Here is a 19,127-nt window from a genome sequence, read left to right as displayed (position 1 = left end):
AGAAAAAGAAACGAGGGGGAGAAAAGGAGTGGAAGCTTAAATTTGGGGATAATGTCACCAAATAAACCAACCGTAGCTAACATCACAACAATGGCTGAAGAACTAATAAAACGCCAATCAAAAAAGACAACCACAGCAATCACAGTACTAAAAAAGACAAGGGACCTTGTATGTGTCCCTCAATACCGACACAATCGCAGACGCAGACAGCGCGCTTTGGTCTGCGCTAGTGTTTGCTAAACCAAGAGCTAGCGCTAAAATTCTGGAAACAGGGCTTGACTATTTATTATATGGAAAAAAAGTCAAGAAAGGCAGCAATCATATGAAAATGAGAGCGCAGCAACTTTGGTCACTGTGACGCACAGATTTGAATTGAAGAAATACCGTAGCTATAGAATTAAATGTGCACCCAAAATGAATGTTAAGTCTTTAGATCATAGAATTTTGGAATTCGTATACAAATCTCAGGGTTTGATATTCTTTAAGTGCACATTAATTGTTATGGGCCGTCAACAATGAATACTTTCTAGCATTAGAGACACGATAGATATTGGCGACGATCTGCTTACAAACAGAACAAAAAACTACGACAAAGGTTCTGGATTTTGAGCAAATGATGATTAATTATACATGGCCCTTGAAGGCTCATCTCATCTGAATTTTTCAGGTGTAACAAAGGGAGAGTTCACAGAATTGACAATGTTCCCCCATATTCTGACAGGAAACAGATCATGAGTAGATCAACAAACTAAAAAGTTAAAAAAGCATGTCAATGGGGGGGAAAAATAACAAAGCTCCTTCAACCCAATCAAAGAAACAAAGCTCTTTAAATCTTATCAATGACCAAAGCTCCTTATATTTAGCCCAAGCCTACTAGGAAAGAAAATTTGCAGAATATATGAATGGCATCATCGCTCACACTGACCCTCGTTCATGACAAGGTCTTAAAGTAAAGAGAAAAATGCAAGTAATAATTGAGCACAACCTGAAGAGTACTAACGAAAGAAAAGAAAACGAGAGGAGAAAATAGACTGAGAGATTGCGGTGAGTCTGACCTTAGTACATGTATCCGTTTCATTGACGTCCACGCCCTGCAAAAATTTGTAACTAAGCACCAAAAAGCTTACATAACACGTGGAGCTCGATGTTCTTTTTCTACAAATATCTAGATATACTCTACATATAGCAACTATTCATGTGCTATTCAGAAAGCTTGTTTAATTACAGGTTATAGCCAGGAAAAATGGAAAAGCAGGCCTCTTTTACCTCTGACCCAATTTGAACAGGCATCGACAGATACGCAATGCAGGCCTCTATTTACCCCCAAAATGTCGCTGCATGCATATTTCCTTTGGGTCTTCTTACGGACAAGGTGGCGCCCAAGATGTCGTTAATCACATTTGATGCTCCTGTAAATCCTTCTTACAAACAAGGTGGCGCCCAGATAACCCACAGCACCTGGAAATTTTTTGTGCACTGGGCTCATCTCATGGAGAGAAAAAGAAATAAGTAAATTTTCTGTTATGTACCAGAAGTCATTATGTTGCTACTAGCTGTAAATTGCTTTGTTCTACTATTAGAATGAAAAAATGGAGACACTTATATTATCACAGATTTCAAGTCAACATACAATGACACCACACCTTTTCTCATACACTTGAGTGCAAACATAGTAGCAAAAAAGGTATTACAAGTAGGATTACTCTAAGCATAGAACAGCAATGAAGACTTCTCTCTAAATACATAAATGGAGAAGAATACTTGCCACAAAGCATTCCTAAACCAAGACAGAACATCAGAGTGTAACCAAAATAGAAGCTGGTCTGGAAGAAACCAGACATCTTAGTCTTCGCACAGTAATAATAGATGGAATAGAGATAAACGTAGACGGAAGTTGATGCAGCACAAAAGAAAGTTGTCCACTGCCAATGATAATTCTCAGCATTGAGCAGGAAATATGTGCCAATAATTGTGACACAGACAATGACGATTATGAGAATCGCGAAAACCAGTAGCATGAAACCATAGACATAGTACGCCTGCCGAGCATCGCCATGCATCAAGTTATTAGGTAATCAGATTAGGATTTTAATAGCAAAAACACATGGAGTAAATGATAGTGAAGTTGTTTTACTAGAAGATGTGACATTTCAAATCCTTAAAACTATCATGTATTCTACTTCCATCAAATAATAGCAAGAAAAAAGTCAAAATAAGGTTGTACACTTGTACATTTCCCAGAGAGAGAGAGAGAGAGAGAGAGAGAGAGAGAGAGAGAGAGAGAGAGAGAGAGAGAGAGAGTAGACAAAGTACATCTCAATGAATATGCTACCAAATGGAAGCGGGCCTTGTTGGATTTAATCTAATAAATCTAATTGTGGGCACATATGATTAATCAATGTGTATTGCTATCTTTCAGGATAACCCACTAAAGTGATCAATTAATTTGGGTTAATTCGGTATTTAAATAAGTCATGGGGTTATATGTGCAGATACCAGGTTGTAATTGTGATTTATTGAGGGGCTAAATTACAAAAGTACAACATCTATAAATAAGGGGTTATGGTCCCTAACCTAGGGTTACACTCTCTAATTCTCTTCACCCCCATCTAAGAGAGAAATTCGGATTTAGAGAAAACCCTAAGGTTAGAAGATCCAAAACCCAAAATAAAGATCAATCTATGGATTCAGGTATAAGCTTCCGCTCTTTTAGATTCTTGTTAATCTCTTTGAATTAATCATGGCTATATGGTTTTAGATCTCAAGTTTTGGTTTAGATCTAACAAGTGGTATCAGAGCCACCTTGATTAATTCTTAGGGATTTAAGTTTTTATTGGGTTTTTTGATCTTAAATCTCTGGTTAAAGATTTAATTTTTTGTTCGGATGAATTTTCGGATAAACAGTAAATTTTTTGTTCGGATGAACCGTAACGAAATTTTTTTGGTGAACAGTAAAGTTTTTTCGGATGTATGGTAACTGAAAAATCGCCGGTGAACAGTAACTTTTTGGAATTTTTCGGATTTTATTTTTATTTTTTCTTCAATTTTTTCCAATTCTGGATCTGTTTTGAAAATAAAAAATCAAAGATTTTTGGGTTTGTCGGCAGCGGTTTCAATTTGAAACCCTAAGGGTTCGTGCGTGCGTGTTCCCAAGTTGAACCTCGCGTTCTTTTATCAAACGAACCTCGCGTTCGTTCATTTTCAGACGAACCTCGCGTTCGTGCTTAAGTGAGTCTCGTACTCAATACAGTCGAACCTCGCGTTCGAAGTTAAGGGAACTTCGTGTTCATTATGGTTAAGCCTCGGCTTTTCATGGGTCCACTTTGGTATACTTAATTTATTCAATTAAGTTATGGGCCCTAATTAAGCTGTGAGACCCCAATTAAGTTTTTGGAAATTCAGTTGATTTAAATTAAAACTTTTTAATTTAAATCTAATTTGGTTTTTAATCAATTATTTAATTCAAATATTATGACACTAAGGTATTAAGGTTGTCTCTCACTCCAATTGATTAATTGAAACAAGAAGTTGCCAAAGTAACCTCTCTTGTGTAGATTGTTCATGAGGAATGTGAGATGTTTGTGTGTATGCTTTCGTGTAAATATTTAATCGGCCCAAAGGAAGGTTAATATTTATTTAGACTGTATACACATCTGCGATGATAAGCGTGTGACAATTATAAGGTTTACATGTGAATAATGAATCGATCCAAAGATAGTTTCATTATTTGACATGAGTTATTGTCAATGTTTGATCATTGCAACAAGGTATCACTTACAAGTTAATATTACTGTCCAAAGACTTGATATTAATGTTGTGCCGGTATCTTGGATGGGGATTGTCATTATTTGAATTTTATTGATTATGGTTATTGATGTGAGCATTTTTGTTTTATTTCAGCTAATGCATCTGCTGCAACAATTTCTGCTAACATCAACTCAATTCCCATGCTAAATGGGACAAACTTCAAGGTTTGGAAAGAGAACATATTAATTGTTCTTGGCTGCATGGATCTTGACTATGCATTAAGAACTGAACAACCCCAACCTCTCAATGCGGATAGCACTCCTGATGCAAAGAAGGAGCATGAGAAGTGGGAGCGTTCAAATCGCATGAGTCTTATGATCATTAAGCGCGGCGTTCCGGAAGCCTTCAGGGGCATAGAATCCGAAGGGATTACTAAGGCTAAAGATTTCCTTGCCGAAATTGAGAAGCGTTTTGCGAAAAACGATAAGGTAGAAACAAGCACGCTTTTAGCTCGCTTGATTTCAATGAAGTATAAGGGCAAAGGAAATATCAGGGAGTACATTATGGAAATGTCTCATATTGCTTCAAAGCTTAAGGCACTTAAACTCGATCTTTGTGACGAGTTATTAGTGCATCTGGTTTTGTTGTCTCTTCCTGCACAGTTTAACCAATTTAAGGTCAGTTATAACTGTCAAAAGGAGAAATGGACTCTAAATGAGCTCATTTCATACTGTGTGCAAGAAGAAGACAGGTTGAAGCAAGATAAGACAGAAAGTGCTCATTTGGCCTATGCCTCTAAGGATAAGGGCAAGAAAAGGAAGAATGATAAGGAAGCTGCTAAGGGTCCAGTTGAGAAGAAACAACATAAGGATAATCAGGGTTGTTTCTTCTGTAAGAAGCATGGACATGTAAAGAAGGACTGTACAAAATATCTCGCCTGGCGTGATAATAAGGGTACGTTCCTTGCTTTGGTCTGTTCTGAGGTTAATTTAGCTTCAGTACCTAGAAACACTTGGTGGTTAGACTCTGGTGCTACTACTCACATAAGTGTTTCTATGCAGGGTTGCCTGAGCTACCGAAAGCCAAGTGATGTTGAAAGACACATCTTTGTGGGCGACGGACAATCGGTAGATGTGGAAGCAATTGGGCACTTTAGGTTGTTGTTAGGAACTGGTTATTATTTGGATTTAAAAGATACTTTTGTAGTACCGTCTTTTAGACGGAATTTGGTTTCTGTTTCTGTATTGGACAAATTAGGTTATTCTTGTTCATTTGGAAACAGTCAATCCAGTTTATCTTTTAATTCAAATGTTGTGGGAACCGGTTACTTGATTATTTATGACAACCTATATTTGCTTGATACAATTGCTTCTTACAATGAATCCTTGCATGTGGAATCACGTGGTACTAAGCGTAAATTAAATAAGGAAAATTCGGCGACATTATGGCATAAGCGCTTAGGTCATATCTCAAAAGGTAGAGTTGAGCGTCTTGTGTCTGATGGCATTTTGGATTCCCTTGATTTTTCGGACTTCGACGTATGTGTTGAATGTATCAAGGGAAAACAGACCAAAGTGAAAAGATTAGGTGCCAACAGATCTTCGGATGTCTTAGAATTGATACATACGGATATTTGTGGGCCATTCCCTACGGAATCCTGGAATGGTCAACAATATTTTATATCATTCATAGACGATTACTCACGTTATGGGCACCTATATCTTATTCATGAAAAATCTGAGTCTCTGGACATGTTCAAAGCCTATAAAGCTGAAGTTGAGAATCAACTCAACAGAAGAATTAAAACCGTCAGATCTGATCGTGGTGGTGAGTACTACGGTAGATATGATGGTTCAGGTGAACAACGTCCAGGACCATTTGCTAGATACCTAGAGGAATGCGGTATCGTCCCACAGTACACTATGCCGGGTTCACCTAGCATGAATGGTGTAGCTGAAAGACGAAACAGGACTCTTAAGGATATGGTAAGAAGTATGATTGCTCATTCTTCTTTACCAGAGTCACTCTGGGGAGAAGCACTTAAGACAGCAGCTTACATTCTGAATAGAGTACCAAGTAAAGCAGTTGCTAAAACACCTTATGAGCTTTGGACTGGTCGAAAGCCCAGTTTAAAGCATTTACATATTTGGGGATGTCCAGCTGAGGCAAGGCCTTATAGGCCAAATGAAAAGAAATTGGACTCCAAAACAGTTAGCAGCTACTTTATTGGGTACCCTGATCGCTCTAGGGGCTATAAGTTTTATGATCCCACTATAAGGAATATTTTTGAGACGGGAACAGCAACATTCTTTGAGGATGTTGAGTTTGGGGGGAGAAATAAGGTTAGAGACATTAGTTTTGAGGAGGAATTGGCTTCAGATCCAATCCATACAGTTACTTTTGACAATATTCAGGTTCCTATACCTGTTGTTGCTCAAGAAGTAAATCCGGAACCTCAAGATGATAATGTTGAACAACTCCCTGTTCCAGAAGAACAAACTCAACAACCTCAAGAACCAGTGCCATTAAGGAGATCCACGAGAGAAAGGAGAAATGCTATTCCGGATGATTATATTGTATTTCTCCAAGAACATGAGGAAAGTAGTGGAATGTTAGAAGATGATCCAATCAACTTCTCTCAGGCCATGAAAAGTTCTAACTCTCAACAGTGGATTGATGCCATGAATGAAGAGTATAAGTCTATGCAAGACAATAAGGTTTGGGAACTTGTCCCATTGCCAGAAGGTGCAAAACCAATTGGTTGTAAATGGATTTTTAAAACCAAGCGGGATGCAAACGGTAATGTGGAGAGGTATAAGGCGCGTCTTGTGGCTAAAGGCTATACTCAAAAGGAAGGCATTGATTATACAGAGACTTTCTCTCCGGTTTCATCGAAAGACTCTTTCAGAATAATCATGGCACTTGTTGCTCATTATGATCTTGAGTTACATCAGATGGATGTTAAGACTGCATTTCTCAATGGAGACATTGATGAGATGATTTATATGGTGCAACCAGAAAACTTTGTGTCAGGAGACCCAAAGAATATGGTTTGCAAATTAAGGAAATCCATCTATGGACTCAAGCAAGCTCCTCGTCAATGGTATCATAAGTTTCAACAAATAGTTATCTCGTTCGGTTTTGAGATGAACATTGTTGATGACTGTGTATATCACAAGTTCAGTGGGAGTAAGTATATTTTTCTGGTTCTGTATGTGGATGACATCTTGCTTGCCACTAATGATATAGGCATGTTGCACGAAACCAAGAGATTTCTATCAAAGAATTTTGAGATGAAAGATCTTGGGGACGCCTCTTTTATATTAGGGATCCAGATACATCGAGATCGCTCTCGGGGTATTCTTGGATTATCACAAAAGAGCTATATCGATAAGGTACTTAAAAGGTTTGGCATGCAAGATTGCAGACCAGGTGACACCCCTGTTGCTAAAGGAGACAAGTTTAGTCTCAATCAGTGCCCTAAAGGTAACCTTGAAATTCAGGAAATGCAGAAGATTCCTTATGCTTCGGCTGTAGGAAGTCTAATGTATGCTCAGGTATGTACGCGTCCGGATATTGCGTACATTGTTGGGATGTTAGGCAGATACTTAAGCAACCCTGGTATGGATCATTGGATAGCAGTCAAAAGGGTTATGAGGTATCTTCAGAAAACAAAAGATTACATGCTCACATACAGAAAATCAGAGAAATTAGAGGTCATTGGGTATTCGGACTCTGATTTTGCTGGATGCCAAGATAGCAGGAAGTCTACATCAGGCTACATTTATATGTTAGCAGGAGGAGCTATATCATGGAAAAGTGTCAAACAAACACTAGTAGCTTCCTCCACTATGGCAGCAGAATTTGTAGCTTGCTATGAGGCATCCAATCAGGGAATATGGCTGCGAAATTTTGTCACGGGACTGCGCATTTTGGAAAATGTTGAAAGACCACTAAGGTTATATTGTGACAATAAATCTGCAGTAATGTATTCCAATAACAACAGGAGCTCAACTAAGTCAAAACATATTGACATTAAGTTCCTGGTTGTGAAAGAAAGGGTACAGAGTGGACAGATATCCATAGAGCACATTGGGACAAACTCCATGATAGCTGATCCTCTTACTAAGGGATTGCCACCTAAGGTCTTTCATGAGCATACTGCTCATATGGGTGTGGTATTATTTGAGGATATTATGTTTTAGTGGGAGTTTGTATTTGTGGTGCTTTATGTTTGTTTGTATTGTCTGATCAGAATAAAGTTTTCAGTTAAGACACTCTGTTACATTATGTTTGGTTTTGACCTCACTAAGGAGGACCAGTTGAAAATAGACATGTACTGATCACATTGCATGTAATTTTCATGCTGCACATCCATGATTGATCTATGTCGTTTGATTGTATTGGTATATGTGACCATTGATGGGTCGAGTCACGATAAATGTGACGAAGGCCGCTTTGATCCTATATTGATATAGTCAATGGACGAGATTGTTCGGAAATACCTTTTCAGTGATAGCAATTTTTGAGCTCATAAGGTTATACACAATTTAAGGAATCATATGGTGCCCAAGTGGGAGATTGTTGGATTTAATCTAATAAATCTAATTGTGGGCACATATGATTAATCAATGTGTATTGTTATCTTTCAGGATAACCCACTAAAGTGATCAATTAATTTGGGTTAATTCGGTATTTAAATAAGTCATGGGGTTATATGTGCAGATACCAGGTTGTAATTGTGATTTATTGAGGGGCTAAATTACAAAAGTACAACATCTATAAATAAGGGGTTATGGTCCCTAACCTAGGGTTACACTCTCTAATTCTCTTCACCCCCATCTAAGAGAGAAATTCAGATTTAGAGAAAACCCTAAGGTTAGAAGATCCAAAACCCAAAATAAAGATCAATCTATGGATTCAGGTATAAGCTTCCGCTCTTTTAGATTCTTGTTAATCTCTTTGAATTAATCATGGCTATATGGTTTTAGATCTCAAGTTTTGGTTTAGATCTAACAGGCCTTCCATGAGCGAGACAACAGAGGGTATGAGATACCATTTTTCTCCGTGATAGGACGTGCAATTGTCTTCACACGGCATGGATTATTTGGAGCACCACTCCAATTTCTGCCAACAACAGTTCCTAGAAGTGCCAAGGGAAAAGAGATGAAAGCCCAAAGTATGAACACAACTACTATTGTTCCAAAAGGAATAGCTGCAAGTGACCCATAGAAGATAGCAACTGTGTTGAGTAGGAAGCCAATTCCAAAGCACAAAAATGGGAACAGAGATGCTAAGAGGATCGTCGACTTTATCCAGCTTTTGCCTGTCAATGTTAAAATATTCACCTTAAGGGAGTAGATAAACATCATAATAGCAACTTGATCATAATTTCTCTTAACTAAAATTGCAAATATAGTATAACTAAAGATTTACACGTTTCAGTTGAAAATACGATGACAATGAACTTAGTGAAGATGCATACCGCCATTGCGTGAGTAGAGACCACCACTTATGTAACCGGCAATGAATGAAGTTAAAGCATAGCACACTATAAAGGTCGTGACAATAGCTCCTCGCCTGGACAAAAAAATAGATGGGTTAGTAGAAAATCTAACAATGGAAAACCACGATCAAATGCTCTTCTCGTAATGTTGTTAACAAAGATGATCCTAAGTAGTAGCTGTTCAAGCAAATTGAGAGGGGAAAATGAAAGTGAACTACATTTACAGTGGAAAAACGAAAGTTCGCTGTATTTACTGGTATATGGGATTTATACGGGATTGTAAATCTCTACAGGCTGATTAATCAAATTTGCAGTTTGAAAGGAAAGCAATTCCCAAAATAATAATAATAATAATAAGCACACCAGGAAATTTAATTGCTGACTTTAAAGTCCAGCAGAAGTAATTATATCGGGCATCTAGAATCTAGCTAACCTCAGTGAGCATCATAGTTGTAACTTATAAGCAGCTAATCTCCAGAACACTCACCCAGACTTCATGTTAACCCTACTTCAGATCACAAACCTTCACATTAAAACCATAATGATTAGTTAGCAAACCAACAAGCAGGTGTATTCTAAATGGATCATCAAACCTACGACTGTGACCACTGACTATGGATCTAAATGGATCATCAACCCTTCGACTAAAATTTATAGTTGTGACCACTAATCATCCAGATCGATCAAGATTCAAGATATCTCTCACACACGCGCGCGCGCGCACAGACACACACACACACACAGAGACACATGCGCACGCGCACACACAGACACACTTAAACACATACACACATACACACATACATACATGCATACATACATACATTCATATATATAGGTCCATATCCCATTGAATGTTGATACACATAATAATGTTTGTATCAAGTATGTCGAGCAATTTCTATTTTGTGTTGGATATGGACATAGGCAAAAAGTCAGTTGAGGATATGCGCATCCATATATTTATGTTGAATGGAACAACTAGTAGTTCTTCTAATGCAGACTAATTGATATGAATGGGCATGGGTCTAATCCAAGATTTGTGGGTGTATCAGCTACATTGGTCGGTTTTAATAGGAGAGACTGTGATGCATCTAGACAACAGTTATATCACATGACCTATACACTTCTATGTTCTACTCATATAATTCATATTAGACATAGATTAATATGTGATTCTCTCACGTGCAATCTTCATTTGCATCTGATTTTGATGAATGGATGAGTTTTCTTCACTGAACTACAGCCATATGGCTATACCCTAATATGTATCTAAAATTTAAAAAAAGATGGATGCAGCAAATGTCATATTTGATTTGTGTACTATCCAATTATAGCCCTACAACATATTACTGGCATTATTAAAACTCCAAAAGTTTATGCATTCAAACAAGAGATATCTACATGTTTAACAATCCTTAATGATGAGACTGGGAAGAAAGACTTCAAGAAAAAGACAAAAGACGCAAAAGGTTTGCTGCTTGTCCTTCCAGGGGCATTTCTATTGTGAGGTTGTTACATGTTAGACATGCATCAATACATTTTTATAGATTTTTCTGATTTGTCTTGTTTCCATGTAGTTGTATCCATGGTACATGCAACACAAATACTCATCAAAAGTTTCCTAATTAAGAGCTTTAAATGTACCTTACAATCAGGTGGCATATGCCCAATGGGTGGACACACCCACATTCTTTCGCAGCTACGAATCTAATTCTTATAAAAATTCTCCAATTCATCAATGAGAAAACATATATTAAGCAACTCATTAGAGTATATATGAAAACAGGGTCAAGTACAAAGCTCAAGATGAAACTCCAGAGAGATTAAAAAAAAAGAAAGTCCATGTTAGAGGACCCAACCATTATACCAAAACTCTGAAGTTGTGGTGAGGGTTTATAACCAACCCTCACCGCAACTTCAGAGTTTTGGTAGTGGCCGAGTACCAAAGTTTTCATGTCTACCTGTCAACATACTTGAAGTTACTATGCCAGAATTTCTCACCAAGGCAATTATAAGCATGAAAGATGGGTAACATTGGTTTTGATACAGTGATAAGAAGCTAAGAAGCATATCCGATGTATAACATCCTAATGATTGTTAAAAGAACCACATTGAGAACAAGCAATGTGAGCTAAGCACCAGTGCCAACAAGAGCAGAAATAAGAACTAAGTTTTGAGGAGGTCGAAAGACATCACCATGGACAAGTTTCCATCCAGATTCTTCACTCACATCTCTTTCCTGATAAAAGTGCAACCACATAAAATACCATTGAGAATAATGTACGTCCATCCATTACCAACATAAGCAAGAACTATGGCCCTTCTCTTTTCATACAAAATAAGATAATCACCAGAGACTCCAGATCGTCATCTTCACGAGCATATTTTGCATAATCATTTCTAAGAGTTCGCATCAATATCATGGATAACAAGCCCATGAGGAAAATAACCATCATAAAAGAATTGAAAACGGAAAACCAATGAATCTGTGAAAACAAAAAAAAATGTGGAAACAACGAAATAATCAACAGATGCTATCACTTCATGTAAGTAGAAAAATAAAAATCCGAAAGTTAGGCGATAGAAGGTAAAAATAGTAGGGAAAAAGCGTTGAAGAGTATAAAACTACCTGGCGTTCAAAGAAAGGATAGTCCAAGTAAATGTCAAAACGATGTGCAAATGTTACATTTGTTTCTGACCATTTGACTGAATATGTCATGTCTATTTTTTTCCCAGCTTCCAAGAGTTTTGGAGATTCTTGTGTGAGATTGACATGAATAATCTGCTTAGAGGAAGAATTCAACCCTTGAGAACAATGTTACAAGTATTGCAGATGCTATAAGTTAATAATTATTAAGAACCTGATTGCCACTATACTGCACAAGAATATTCTTGTGTATGAAAAGATAATGATTCTTTTTATTGTTTTTGTCCATCTCCCCAACAAAGCCTAATAAGCACAAGCGACACAGCAAACGGTAAGTCAGAGTAAGCTCAACAGTAGTAATAAATAAATAAATAAGAGAAGATTACAACAAATACATACCCCACAAAGGCAAATCATCTGGAACATCACACCGACAAAGAAAGAGAACAAAGAGTAAGCATATATTAGATAATTGATAAAAATTAAATCTATAAAAAGAAAAAACCTAAGTTGTTAGATCAACAACTTCATAGTTCAGACACAGTATCATCCAAGAAAATATGTATCAAACTTATAGCATACCCATAAAGAGTTCAAACCAATACGAGTTTTCTATCGCATCAGTAAAGCGCTTCACCGTGGCATCATCAAGTTCAAGGGTGCAAATCTAACCCTTCTCAACGTTTCCTGAATATACATCTCAATCAGACATAAACCCATGTTATTTACATTGTAATGTGCCCTCGGTCATGAGTTAAAATGACAAACAGAGGAGACTGCATACTTTGAAATTTTATGTCGATTTGGCTATCAATAAGTTCATTACCGCCCAGAACCTCCCCAAGTCCACCCCATTTATGTGTAGCATGCTCAGATTGCTTGCAGAATGGAAGATTGTAATAATTGTACGTTTCTTGAGGATTGTGATAAGCTCCGACCTTTCTAACCCAGAGAGTTATAGGGTCACCAACTTGGTACTGCATATAAAAGTCATTACAGCTGTTAGTATTAATCAGATATTTTTATATAAATTTATCAGCAGAAAAAAAGATAAAGTCCAATCTTTTTTTGGAGCATAAAAAAACTTTCACCTTCAGATTAAACATATAAATTGAAAGCATAATAGGAAATGAAGAAAGAACTGGAACCTATGAAATAATATTTAAACAAAGGCAGGTAGGTTCAGCTATTAACTTGGTGGAAAAAAATACAATAATTGCTACCAGTGTTTTAAATATTGGCTGATAAACCGATATTATCAGCGATTTATCAGTTTTGAGGGCCTTCTGCTATGATAAGTTTGATTTTAAATCATATATTATTTTTGAATGTTTATCGGCGATAATGCGACGATAAAGTGAGTTATCGACTGGTATTGGGCAGTGTCAATAAGGCGAGTGATTAACACACTCAACTGTTCAGGATTAGAGGAAGATGAATTGACATGTCTCCTAATTGCATCGCAAGGCCAACTCTTACTTATGCTGGGGCAGTATATAAAAATGCGATAAATCAAGGGCAAACCTGGGTGCTCATGTACTCTTTTTCAAGGAATCAAAATCACTTGAATAGACATGGTTGATCTGATCTGAGGTACGAGATACCGCACATTTATAATTGTGTTTGTGTATTTTTGTTTTTAGGGAGATCTTCATATTGATCCGAATGGATCTAAGTATAAAGCTACACGCTTGCAGGTTCTCAACAGTCCACGCTGCACGTATGGACATGGATTTGATAATGAAAGAGAATCAAATGGTAATTTTGACTGCGAGAGTCAACGACTCTCGGAGTCGACTCAGGTAGTCGGCTTAGAGAGCAATAGACGACATCCACTCATTTGTGCGAGTGGGAGTATGTTGGCACATATGATAGGGGGAGCCTAAATTGAGTGGGTGGTTCATGAGAGGAGATTTGGTTCTATTTGAACCAGGTTTCTAAACCCATTTGGATTAGGATTTGAGAGTCTCTCTTTCCTATAAACACACATGCAGAGATACACGAAAGTATGAGATAGAAAATACTACAGCTTTCATCTTCTTCTTCTTCTTCCACCAATTCTGTGATATGTGGGGCTTCTCGCCGTATCAATGGTGTGGTAACCATCTGGCCATTGTTTGAAGATGAAGAACAGATGCACGGCAATCCTTTATATATCCAGAACAGCTAACCTCTTAACAAGAGATTTTATCTACTATCATACATGACTATGCATGGTCTACAGTTAATGTGCACAGTAAATGAAGGCGGGTATCTCAGACAATTTTAAATTGTTAACGTTAAGCGTTCATTTTGCAGCGCTTTTCTTATAGTTCCTGTGATTTCCTCAAAGACTTCCACAAGTCATTAAACAGGAGAAGAAAGACAAATCACATAAACAGAAGGCATTAGAACTTATATGGAATTCATTAAGGGAAAACTGAAGATTATTTCGCCAACAGTAAGCTAAACTAGTGACCATATTGAAAGTTTTAACTAAATATTGATCACTTAATAACAATCCATGAAACAAGATTGGATCTTTTGCCATATGCTAAAGCTACAACACAAAACCGATCTCTCCACGGCTTAATGTATGACAAATAAACGTATCGGGCTAACAAATAATGTCAACGTCGCCAAAGATCTGGCGAAAGAAGCACAGAACAACCATTGCCGATCTGAAGGCTAAAGCTTTTCGCGAGATTTCAAAGGTTAGGGTTCGAGTATTTGGACCGAATCAGAGAATTACCTTGTGATCGGACTCAGAGGCGGAGGCCGAGACCGCGGCGACAAGGAGAAGGACGACGGCGAGAGGAGGCCCAAACCGAGAGCAGCAATGCATTGCTGATGGAGTTGAAGGAAGAAATTGGGGAGGATTCGAGCTTGGTTGATTTTGGTTACCTCGATCGAGAAAATCCGAGGAGAGGGGAGACGAGGCCGAGACTACATCGCTTTCAATATTTACGAGAGAGATGAGAAACGAGAAAATCAATTTGGAACCGGGAATTTCGACTCCCTCGATTGATCTGGGACCCACGAGAGTGTTAATTTAAAGTACAAATTTTTAAAACATTCTCATTTACAAAAATATTCTCAAAAAACGACCCGTTTCAACAATATTCATCAAAATCGATCTAGTTTCAACCGTCGGGTTGAAACTAGGTCGGTTTTGATAAAAAAAATATGAAACTTTACGGGACTTGAAGTCCCGTGAAGTTTAGCTGTCATTTAACTAGGTTGCTAAACTTCACGGGACTTCAAGTCCGTGAAATTTCATAGTTCAAAATAACTTCAGAGCTGAAACGAACTTCAAGTCCTGTGAAGTTTAGCAGCTTAATTAAATGGCTGCTAAACTTCACGGGACTTCAAGTCCCGTGAAGTTTGGGAACTTATTTCATCAAAACTAACCCAGTTTCAGCCTAATGGCTGAAACTAGGTCGGTTTTGACAAATATTGTTGAAACATTTAATTTTTGGAAATATTTTTTAAAAAAAGGGTCGGTTTTGAAAATTTGTCCTAATTTAAAACATCAAGGTGAAAGGCCAATTTGGCCCCCTTCGTAGCACACCTCAATTAGAAATTTAGTCTTTTCTTAGCGTAAATTACACTTTTAAACACCTTAAGTATTTCTAAGTTTACACAAAAATACCTTAATTTTACTACCCATACATTTAAGTACCCTAAGGTTCCCAAATGTATCAGCCGTTAAAAAATGGCTGATGGCATTATTGTAAGCCATTAAATGACATTGATGCCCCCTCAATAAATTGACCAACCTCCCTTAATAAAACACCCCCACCAGTACAAATCCCTAATTTTTACCATTTTCTCCAAGATTCCCCAACTCTGACGATCCCTAACCCTTCCTCTGCCACTGCTGCCAACGCCATCATCGCTGCCGCCTCCTCCAACCCCCATCCCCCTCCCTAAACCCTAACCCTAAAGCTAGCAACAGCTGGAGTGATGGCACCACTTCAGCCCCCATCATCGCATGGGCGAGCACTACCTCCACCTCTTGTGACGCCCCTGGGTTCACACAATGCTGCAGTCTAAGGTGAAACCAGAGATGTCAAACCTGCTATACATCCACACTGTGCATAAACATATTTTACCAATCACAGTAATATCCTCTAGTGGAACCAAATAGAAGTACAAATACAAAACAGGCAAAATAAAGGGAATAAATGTAATAGACATGATATAGAAGAGATATCTCATAGATAAAAAGAATCATGTCTCAACTATAATACATCTGATATCTGAATAATGAAAATGTCTCAACATGAATCAACTAAAAATCGTACTAAGGCACATTACTTTTACAATATGAAAGTGAAACTCTAATGTCTAGATAAAACTCAAAACTACAGTGGAGTCTCTACAAGTAAAAATACGCGACGACGACTATGCCAGAACTCCGTCACCATGCGGCTCTCCGAAACTTCGTGTAGGATCTGAAATAGATACACTAGAACACTAGAGGGGGGTGAATAGTATTCTTTTAAAATTTATGCAAAGTAGATTATAAATTGCAAAGAAAAATGGCAATCTCAGAAATTCACAAACACAAACACAAAGTTTTATACTGGTTCCACCAATCCGGTGTACATCCAGTCCTCAAGCAAATCCCACTTGAGAGTTTCCACTATGATTTTGAATAAAGTTACAAAATCAAAAGTAAACTTGACCAATTTGTAAGTCCCTGCAAATTGCAACACCAATTGACAAACACCTTGTCAATTTGCACATCAATCTCTAAACCAAGAGATTAACACCTCTCACAAACCGAGAGAACTTTTGAAGCAACAATTTCAATTCCTATAAGCCTTGATTTGTAGTGTAGTGTAGTAGTGGCTTAGGAATGATTCTAACTTCTGTAAATTGCCTAAACAATAAATATTTGAATGATGTTCAAAGGCAATTTCAGAAACTTTCTTTTTTCTCAAAATCTGAATATTTTACACTTGAAAAATGCACAAAGATCAAAGCTTATGAGTATGTAAGTCTCTGCATTTTTTCTGAACAAATAACCTATTTATAGCCCTTGAAAAGACAATTATTTGAACTTTAAAAACATTTAAAAACGGCTATAAACAGTCATTAATTCAAACTTTAAAATCTGGAAAAACTGTATCTGTAGTCGACTACAAGACAGAATAGTCAACTACACTGAGTTTAAACAGACTCTGTGAAGTCAGAAAATTTCTCAGTAGTCGACTATAAAGGTTATTAGTCGACTATACTGTAATTAGACAGAAACTTAAAAAAAGTATTTTGTCTTCAGTAGTCGACTATAAAGTCAATTAGTCGACTATACTGTAAAATAACAGAAACTTATATTTCTGTCATAAGCTTGAGTAGTCGACTATTATTCAAATTAGTCGACTATACTGTAAACTGACATAAACTTATTTTTAGGCCATATACATGAGTAGTCGACTACTATTCTAATTAGTCGACTACTAAGAGTAAAAAAAATATGACTTAAATGTTTTGATACTCAATTATTAACTATAACTCTAATGGTTAACATAGGGGATTTCTATAGTTAACCAACACACTAAGCATGTGTTAGTGTATTCTAATATTTATGTGTGTGTGTGTGTGAGTGATCAAGGCTTGTACAATAATTCTAAGTAAAGAAAATGTAAAATACATTATCTCATATGTTCTTCATCTTCTTCACTTCATAATGCCTTGAACTCAACTTGCACTTGTTCATATTTTGATATTGAAAGCTGCATATAAAAGTTAGTGCATTTGTATAACACACATTGTATAAATTATTATCATCAAAATAATATCATGGAGACATGATATTCAACACTTCGAACTACCTGAAAAGTAATTTAAAAGAAAAAGAATAACAACAAGAGCGTCAGAGCGCTACAATAAGATTATCTCCACCCGTCCCCAGGGGAAGGGCTGCTAGATGGAGTGACGACTCTATCTACTAAGCATAGTCTATCTAGATTCATTTTCCTCGTATCTAAGTGGGATTAACATTTAGAAACCTATAACACGAGATGTAGTACGTCGAGCGAAATAATCAAAACAAGAAAACCCTCATGTATATACTATAAGTCTCAAATTGTAGATATCTAAACATTAATACCGAACTAAGAAAAGACAATCTAATGGAACCAACAATTGAAAGTCCACAACACGAGACTGGTACGTCGAGCGAAATAATCCAAACAAGGAAATCCTCATATATATACCATATGTCTCAAGTTGTGAATCTATAATCATTGATCCTAACTAAGAAGTAAAGAAAGCAGTAAAAGAATTAAGACATCAATACATCGTATTTATAATATCTTCCAGTATCACTGGGGAGATAGAATAAAATACCAACACATAATTTTGTATGCTTTTAAAAGTAAAGTATCTCGCTCATATAGTTTAGTGATAGGTCGTATTCATAACCGACATCTGCCACACTTAGGCTATCAAGTAATTGTCTCAGTACGACGGACTATCCTGTAGATATCCTGAACTGTGTACATGTCTCATTAGTCTCATCGCGATATCAGTACGTAACATGAGTGCGGGACGGACTACCAAATAGGCATCCTAGAAATACGACACGCGAGCCTCATCGTACTCTAGTGCGGGACGGACAGCTGGATCAAGCCTCCTAAAATCCGACTTAATGGCCTGTACATGTGGAATATCAACGCACTACCTCATGTAGTACTGAACTGAGCTCATCAACGATATCCACCTTGTTTGTTGGAAATTTGCAGTAAAAAGACAATGAAAGAAAAATTTGACTTGTATTCCTCTCAAAATCGATTACAATTTGGATTCCGATTACAAAAGAGAGAATCACGAACTCTTAAATGAGTTTCAGAAATAAACTCAGAGCGAGTTAAAACTCTGTGAAAGAGTTGTTGGAACCGAAAATTCGGTTAATTGCCAAGTGTATTATGACGTTGATGAAGGGATCCTCCGAGATTTGATTAACTGATCGTTGATCAGTTCTTTGATCTTCAAAAGATCTCCTTCTTCCTGCTGTTGAACTGCTGAGATTTGTTGACCTTAGGTGGTTTTGATGCCAGCTTACCTCAACCCTATGCGGTTTTTCTGCTAGAAACTGATCAACCCCTTACTCAGTTGAGTAAGTCGGTTATTTATAGGGGGGTTAGGGTTGTAACCAACCCCTAAATCCACTCCTGCGTGGGCGAAGATCCCTCAGAACGTGGGATAACGGTTTTGAGGCCGTTCAGCTTGCGTTTG

The 19,127-nt window shown here is 37.3% G+C and overlaps 1 pseudogene; it reads right to left on the bottom strand.

The window, feature by feature from the left end:
- On the bottom strand, positions 1,098–14,851 carry LOC109837908 (annotated as a pseudogene).

Source organism: Asparagus officinalis, chromosome 4 (genome assembly GCF_001876935.1).
Source record: "Asparagus officinalis chromosome 4, Aspof.V1, whole genome shotgun sequence".
Classification (NCBI taxonomy): domain Eukaryota; kingdom Viridiplantae; phylum Streptophyta; class Magnoliopsida; order Asparagales; family Asparagaceae; genus Asparagus; species Asparagus officinalis.
Note: the sequence above shows the minus strand (reverse complement) of the source record. Positions and strands in the feature narration are given on the sequence as shown.